Source organism: Dama dama, chromosome 21, assembly GCF_033118175.1.
Source record: "Dama dama isolate Ldn47 chromosome 21, ASM3311817v1, whole genome shotgun sequence".
In the NCBI taxonomy this organism is placed as follows: domain Eukaryota; kingdom Metazoa; phylum Chordata; class Mammalia; order Artiodactyla; family Cervidae; genus Dama; species Dama dama.
The window spans coordinates 36,443,233-36,452,372 of NC_083701.1; the positions used below are offsets into that span (position 1 = coordinate 36,443,233).

Sequence of the window (9,140 nt, forward strand, 5' to 3'; positions counted from 1 at the left end):
ATCTTTTGACTTCTCCCTTCCCCAGAGGTCAAGGGTGGGACTTCAAGTTCCACTGCTCTAATCATGTGCTTTATTCTCCTGGAAAGCAGTCTGCATTCTTAGGTTACCTAATGGCTTTCCAAAAGTCATCTTATTAAAGTAACAGAAACCTTTATCTCTCTCATCACTTAGTATACTTCAAGGGTTTTAGGAGCTCTGTGCCAGAACCAAAGATGAAGAACAAATATATTTTGTTCTCAAAGAGTTAGGTACAGAAATTGACAGTAAGCCACTAGAAAATCTTATAGCCGTTTGACATTGCTCCAGCATCCAAGCTCGTGATCAATGGATTCATCTCAATAAAGAGAATGTAGGCCAGTTGTTGAACTCAGTGAAATTTTTCTCCAACTGTTGGCAGAAGATGAAGGCAGAAGGATTCCATGTGAGAAAGATTTACGATTTCCTGATGTGAGATGGAGGGGACCACCTGATAATAAATGTGAGTGGCCTCTAGACTCTGAGGGAAGATCCTGACTTCCAGCAAGAAAATGGGAACTTCAGTCCTATAACCACAGGACCTGAATTTTGCCAATAACCTGAATGAGCCAGGAAGCAACTTATCCCCTGAGCCTTGAGATAAGTCCAGCCAATGTTTGGAGTTCACCCTGGTGATACCCTGAGCACAGACCCCGCTGGAGCCCACCTGGCCTCTGACTACAGAATTGCCTGCTAATAGCGTGAGAGTTATTTGAAAAACAAGAACTTGGATCACATGCCAGGGTCAGGGCTTCTCTGGTGACTCAGTGGTCAAGAATCCACTTGCCAATGCAAGAGACATGGATTTGATCCCTGATCCAGGAAGATCCAACTAAGCCACAACTATTGAGACTGTGCTCTAAAGCCTGGGAGCCACAAATGCTAAGCCCATGTGCCCTAGAGCTTGTGCTCAGCAACAGAATGAACAGCTAGTGCACCGCCACGAGAGGGTAGCCCCCGTTTGCCACAACTAGAGGCAAGAATACTGGAGTGGTTGCTATTTCCTTCCTCCAGGTGATCTTCCTGACACAGGGATTGAACCGGAATCTCTTATATCTCCTGAGTTGGCAGGTGGGTTCTTTACCACTCGTGCCACCTGTGAAGTTGACTTGTGGTGGTTTAGTCACTAAGTCGTGTCCAACTCTTGTGACCCCACAGACTATAGCCTGCCAGGCTCCTCTGTCCATGGGATTCTCCAGGCAAGAATACTGGAGTGGGTTGCCATTTCCTTCTCCAGGGGATCTTCCCAACCCAGGAATTGAACCTAGGTCTCTTGCACTGCAGGCAGATTCTTTACCATCTGAGCTATGAGGGAAGTGCCACCTGGGAAGTTGACTTGTAGGTCTGTGCAAATTTATGAGGAAGGCCACAGACAGGGCAGAAAACAATGAGCTGCTGCTGCTCGTGTAATAATAGATTTGCTGCTGGATACATGGTGTTGGAAATGGAAACTGGAGTCTGGAGAAGGCACCAGGACATCCTGGGGTGCAGGGCAGTGTGTGCTGGTGGCTTAAACTCGGCCCCGCAATAACTCAGCCCTCACAGGCAGTTGGGCCAGAGAGATTTATGGACCCCAAGGAACGCGTGCAACCAAGGCTGCTCAAAGGAGGCCATACATTGTGAGATTCTGACTGTCAAATAACATGTTGGGGTTTCTTCAGTGGTCCCAAGACTTAGAGATTACATCTTTAACACATCAATAACTTAGCCTCTGGTTAGCAAGGTTCACTGGGGCATGACTAATCAGCGGATGAAAGTGTCTTTGTGGGGATTAACTTTAATGAAAAGAAAAGGAATAGTTATTTGGGGAGTTTGAAATCTTCCATAAATCAAAGTGAACACTGACAAAGCAGGTTCATAAGGTAAGAATGAAGCCATTGTGGGGAAAATTAAGGAACAGCTACTTTTTATATAAATCACAGGTCAGGGCTACATTGGTTGGGGAATCCATGGGAACAAGACCATTTAACTTCTTCAGGTGTAAAGCAGTGATATTTGGGGAAGCTCCACTCTCCTTAAGGGAAAACAAATGGCCTGTGTCCTTATTAACCCTTTCCCACCTACTTGCAAAACAATCTGGCAATGGGCTTATTGAATTTTGAGAGAGTGATCTCTGCTTATTCCAAATCCCACTTTTGAAGAACATCCTGAACCCATCCCTTGCCTAAGGGCCCTGTAATTCAAAGTCTATCCCAGAAACCATGGGAATGACTCCATGTAGGCTACTAGTTACTCAAGAAAGATGACTGTCTCAGTGAGAGCTTAGGACCTAGATTTATAAGAATAAGCTGGACTCCCCCGCAATCAGTTGATTAAAGTTCACTCCACTAGTAAGAGGTAAAACTGGCCTGTCCCTCCTGACTCAATGCACTGAGAAGGATGCTGCATCACCAATGTGTGTTCCTGCCAAACACATGTAACCTGAGTCGAATCACAATGAAACTATAGGATCAACCTAGATTGAGGGAAATTCTACTAAACAACCAGCCAGTTCTCTTTTTTTTAATTTTTTTTGTAAAATACAAAGAAATTCTGAGTAACCATTCCAGCATAAAGGAGACTAAAGAGACATGACAATTAAATGCAATGTGTCATCCTGGACTGGATTTTCCTCAAGACAAAAGTTACCATAAACAGCATTGGGATGTTTGTGAAATGTGCATATGACCCATGTTTTAGTAACAGTACTGAACCAAAGTTAAATTTCCTGAATTTCAGAATTAAATAACAGTTACATGAAATGATCCTAGTTTCTGAAGGATGGTTTTGGTTTAGATGCTAAGTCGTGTCCAGCTCTTGTGACCCCAGGGACTGTAGCCTGCCAGGGTCTTCTATCCATGAGATTTTCCAGGCACGAATACTGGAGTGGGTTGCTATTTCCTTCTCCAGAGGATCTTTCTGACCCAGGAATAGAACCTGGGTCTCCTGCATTGCAGGCAGATTCTGAGGGATACATACAGAAATATTTTGAGGTTAAAGTTCAAGATGTCTGCAACTTATTTTCAAAGAGTTCAGAAAAATTACATATGTCATATTAAAGGGAGAGAAATAAACAAACACCGAGACAGAGAGAGAAAGAGAGAAATGTAGCAAAACATTAACTAGCAATTGTTGAACCTAGACAAAAATTACCTAGGAGTTTATTATATTCTCACAATTTTTGTGGAGGTTTAAAATTTTTTTTCAAAAGAAAATAAAAGAACAAATCAAATACATTTTAAGAATAGTAAATGAGGGGGAAATTCATATAATCCTTAAAAATTTTTCTTGCTGAGTTCTGGTTGGTGGAGTCAGTGACAATCTACGGGAACATGTGTGGTGTGAAAGAAATGGTTAATAGTATCAGTTAAGAATGTTTTTGACTTTGTTTCATAAACCTAACTTGTGCAAATACGAACATGTTTCTCACATCAGTCATTCTGGAACTGGTGAGGAGATTCCGAGGCTCCTATCATTTCACTCTGCTTTTAAGTGGATTGGCTTTATGCCTCATGGATCCAAGGTGGCTGGCATCATGTCTTCTTTCCAGAAGAAAAGAAAGTGGAAGAAGAAAAATGATGCTGCATCTGTTTAGAAAAGCAAAAGTTTCCCCAAAAGCTTCCGGAGAGCAGTTATAGGTAAATATAATCAAAACATGTCTATTCTCTAGTTACCCCTTTTCTTGACCTTGAAATTATGTATTACCAAGTTTCAGCAAGTAGTAAGTAGGAGTCTGAAGACTGGATTCAGGTTCTGTTTTTCATTCTATATGTGACTTCACACAAGTCTATAAATCTTTCTTGACCTTCATTTCCTCATTTTAAAAATGAGACATTTAAACTGGATTATCTCAAATTCTCTTCCAGCAATAACAATCTATGATTATACAATACTTCCTAGCATTTAAGGGTGCTTTTGTCTGATGTGGACACCGCTCTAACTCAAACTGACTTAAATAATTAGAAAATTTATCTTATGAAAGAAGAAGGGTGGGTAGACCTGGATTCAGGTTATTTTATTTAATTCCTTAATGGCATCACTGATCAGCATTTCAGGCTCTTTCCATCTCTCTGCTCTGCCCCTGCTGGACTGGCTTCATTTTCATACTGTGGATACAGCTCTTCTAGGTGATGTGTCCAGATAAGACAATATGCGTTAGAAAAAGAAATAACATCTAGTACCATGATATTTCTCATAGGAGAGATGAAACTTATCCAGCAGCCTTCTAGAGACTTCCTTCTATGTCCCACTAGACAGAACTGACTTGTGTGAGGGCCCCTGAGCCATCACTGAGAGAACAGAATTACCTAGTTGGTTTAGACTAAAAGGCTTAGGCTAATTATCTGAGGTCAAACAGACTGTATTGTCAACCATGATGTGTTTGTATCAGGGTTCTCCAAGAAACAGAACCAACAGGTAACTAGACAGACAGACAGACAGACAGATAGATAGATGATAGATAGATAGATAGATTTATTAAAGGAATTGCCTCACATAGTTAAGAGGCCAAGAAGTTCTACAATCTGCTGTTGGCCAAAGGCCTGAAAACCAGGAGCTCAATGTCCAAGGGAGGGAATTGGCCCTTCCTTCACCTTTTTGTGGACTAGATGAGGCCCACTCACATTGGTGAGGACATGTTCTCTTCTCTGTTCATTCCACTGCCTCAAATGCACAATCTCTTCCAGGAACACCCTCACAGACACATCCAGAAATAATGTTGTGCCAGCTCTCTGGGCATCCCTCAGCCCTTCGTCAAGTTGACACATAAAAATGAACCATCACAGTGTTCTTACCTTTAATGGGGGACTATTTGGGGAAGTGTTTTTTATTCCAGATACCACAGGATGGTTCATATACATCAAAGGCTCACATATATTTGCTCATCCTCCTAAATCAGCATTGGCCACTTTCACTTTAACCAATGAAATATCTCCTTCAGTGACTGCTCTAATAAAGAGTCCAAAAGAAAATACCCACACAGGCCTAGAGGGGAGTGAGTGTCTCTAGAGTTTGTTTAAGAATATAGCCATTCATTCACATACATATATTAATTCAATACATATTTATTGAACATCTACTATTTTCTAGGCACTAATGAAAAGTTGTAGTCTCTGCTCTTAGAGAATTTATACCTTGGTGTTGAAACAGATGGCTTAACAAATTATTAGTGGTAAGAGTCAGAAAGAAAGAATACCTAAAGACTTGGGTGACATTGTAAAGCAAAATTGCAACTATTTCAGATACTTGAGATTGTAATGATACTAATTATGTTGTAAAACATAAACAAGATGGTTGTATGTATGTATGTGTGTGTATGTGTTGGGAGTATTATCCTTTTGTTTCTTTTATCTGAGCTTAAAAGAATTCCCATGTGCATTCACACTTCACAGACAATTGTGCCTTTCAAATAAAGTTTGTGTTGGTTTCAGCTCTGACTCTTCCTTCTCTGAGGAGTTCTAAAACACAGAAACTACTTTTGACTATGCCTGTAGATTTTCTCCATCCAGTTCCACTGACTTCTGTTAATAGTTAAAAGGGTGAGATTCTTTATGCTTGGTTATTAATGAACTATCATAATAAAACTTATACTACATGCCAGACACAAAATGCTTAATATATATCACTCATTTACTCCTCACCACAACTTTACAATAAAGTGAAGAAACTGGGCCACAAAGGATGAAATAACTTACTCAAGGTCACAAAGATGGAATTCAAAAGCACTGACCTGGCTTCAGAGTTCATGATCAGAGCCACTCAGCTGGGCTGCCTCTCACAGTGATCTCTAGCTCTAGAAGCTGGACCTCAAGACAGAATCGGTTTCAGTCACATACTCTGTATGGGTCACTTAATTCATTCCCACAACACCTTGTGTTAAGTAGGTATGAAGGCAAAAATCCAGATTATTTATAAAACACTGTGGAAACTTGAAAATGGCCTATGTATTAGATTGCAAAACAGAATTGGTCATTTTTGCAGGTGTAGTAATAGTACACCAATATAGGAAGGGAAATCTGTCTTAAGAGCTGCCTGCTGAATTACTTAGAGAAAAAATCTTATGGTTCTACAGCTTATTTTCATATGGCTCAGAAAAAAATAGAGGGATAGAGGTAAAACAATTGGAGCAAAATGTTGATGTGAAAGTAGATGAAGACAAATAGATGTTTGCTGTGCTGATATTCAAGTTTTCTTTACATTTAAAATTTCTCCAACTGAAATCTGGGGAAAAGCAAGAAATCCATGCCTCATCACAATAATAAAATTATGGAACACTGACTGCAAGGAGATCCAACCAGTCCAAGTTAAAGAAAATCAGTCCTGAATGTTCACTGGAAGGACTGATGCTGAAGCTGAAACTCCCATACTTGGCCGCCTGATGCGAAGAACTGACTCATTTGAAAAGACCCTGATGCTGGGAAAGATTGAAGGCGGGAGGAGAAGGGGAAGACAGAGGAAGAGATGGTTGGATGGCATCACCAACTCAATGGACACGAGTCTGAGTAAACTCCGGGAGTTGGTTATGGACAGGGAGGCCTGGCGTGCTGCAGTCCATGGGGTCGCAAAGAGTTGGACATGACTGAGCGACTGGACTGACTGATTGAAGACAAATAGGAGATGGTAACAGCAGCCTAAGGAAAAAACATACAGTTCACAGATTAATGACAGTTAGAATAACAGTTTCCCTGGTGGCTCATATGGTGAAGAATCTGCCTGCAATGCAGGAGACCTGCGTTTGATCCCTGGGTCAGGAAGACCCTCTGGAGAAGGGAATGTCTACCCAACTCCAGTATTCTTCCCTAGAGAGTATTCTTCCCATGGACAGAGGAGCCTGGCGGGCTACAGTCCACAGTGTCACAAAGAGCTGGACATGACTGAGCGACTAACACTTTCATTTTCTGTTTTTCTCAGAATAACAGAAAATAAGAGCAGCAATCGAAGTTAAAAAGCAGTGGAATAATGTCTTCAAAGGTTTGAGAGAAAATGACTTCAAACCTACACTTGAGTAGCCAACAGCACAATCTTTCAAGAAGGAGGATAAAATTAAGATGTTAACTGAGAGTCCACTGCACAGATCCTTTAATAAGAAACATCTAAATCTAAAGGATTATACCTCAGAAAAAGAAAAATTAAACTGTAAAGAGTTTGAGACAGAAGGAATGTTGAGAAAATAAACTGGAAAATATATATGTAGAAAATAATAGTAAAACAGTCAAAGATGTCTAATTTGCTAGGTTAAAAAAGGACAGAACTAAAACATTGAACCACTAGTATACAAATTAGGAGAGGATGATCAGAGGGAAAATGGTGGCATTAATGTGGGAGAGTAACTAACATCATTTAACTTTAGAATTTGTTAAGATAACTGTACATAGTAATATTCGAAGGGAAACCACTGACAGAACAGTGAATGAATATATAGATTCCAACAAATTCCAAACTAGTGAGACAATAAAAATGGAAAAAGAAGCAAAACATTTAATCATATATTTATATATGTAAATCATGTATAAATTAGTCATATACATATTTCAGAAAGGAAAACAAAGAACCACAGAAAATGAACTACAGAAATCAAAAAGTAAGATGGAGAAACAAGACCAAATAAGATGTTATGAAAAAAACCCAAACAAACTTTTTGGTCAACCCAATATCAACAATTACAGTAAATGGAAATACACTGGACTCATCAGTTAAGAAAATAGAGATTGTCAGACTGGATTAAAAATATTGCTGACCAAGAGAAAGCTGGCATAGTCATATTCATACTTAGGACAAAAAACATGTTAAAGGGTAGCTGTTCAGGATAATGATTCAGATTATCAGAAAGATAGAGCACTTCCAAACCTGCATAAGCCAGAGCCTCAAAGTATATAAAGAAAAACTGATTAATTTTTTATTAAAAATAATTATAGTAAGACATTTATAAGTTCACAATAATATTGGGAGATTTCAACACATTTCTTAGTTTTTGACAGATCAAGCAGATAGAATATTAACATAGGTATAAAAGACATGAATAACACAAATAACAATGTTTTAATCATCACAATTGATCAAACCAGTCAATCCTAAAGGAAATCAACCCTGAGTATTCACTTGAAGGACTGATGCTGAAGCTGAAGCTCCAATACTTTTGCCACCTGATGCAAAGAGCTGACTCATTGGAAAAGACCCTGATGCTGGGAAACATTGAGAGAAGGAGAAGGGGGCGACAGAGGATGAGATGGTTAGATGGCATCACTGGCTTGATGGACATGAGTTTGAGCAAGCTCTGGGAGGTAGTGAAGGACAGGGAAGCCTGGCGTGCTGCAGTGTGTGGAGTCGCAAAGAATCGGACATGACTGGGCAACTGAACAACAACAATAATAGTCATGTGTAGAATATTATGCCAAACAATTAGAGGATACAGATTTTTCTCAAGAATATGAAAATTAACACAAATTGATCATTTACTAGTTCATAATGCAAGACAACAAACATCAAAGAACTGGTATTTCTTTATCCTCCCTGAAATTATTAGATGTCAATAAGCAAAAAAAGAAAGAAAAAATAATTTGATCTGACATATTAATGCAAATATTTCACATCAGATCTTCTGAGTTATAGCAAATGCTTTACTTAGAGGGAGATTTAGGCCTTAAACATTTACATTAAAAAAATCAGAAAGTGCTCGCTTCGGCAGTACATATACTAAAATTGGAACGATACAGAGAAGATTAGCATGGCCCCTGCGCAAGGATGACACGCAAATTCGTGAAGCGTTCCATATTTTTAATTTAGAAAGATGGCAACGATAACCCTATATGCAAAACAGAAAGAGAGACACAGAAATACAGAACAGACTTTTGAACTCTGTGGGAGAAGGTGAGGGTGGGATATTTCAAAAGAACAGCATGTATACTATCTATGGTGAAACAGATCACCAGCCCAGGTGGGATGCATGAGACAAGTGCTCGGGCCTGGTGCACTGGGAAGACCCAGGGGAATCAGGTGGAGAGGGAGGTGGGAGGGGGGATCGGGATGGGGAATACGTGTAAATCTATGGCTGATACATATCAATGTATGACAAAACCCACTGAAATGTTGTGAAGTAATTAGCCTCCAACTAATAAAAAAAAAAAAAATAAGAAAAGCTGAAAACTATG

The 9,140-nt window shown here is 39.6% G+C and overlaps 1 non-coding gene across 1 annotated transcript; it reads left to right on the forward strand.

Annotated features, from left to right (window-relative positions):
- Positions 1–8,661: 8,661 nt before the first annotated feature.
- Positions 8,662–8,768, forward strand: LOC133042943 (U6 spliceosomal RNA). The gene has a single exon (XR_009689637.1). It is a non-coding gene; the product is annotated as a U6 spliceosomal RNA (small nuclear RNA).
- The last annotated feature ends 372 nt before the right edge of the window (positions 8,769–9,140 follow it).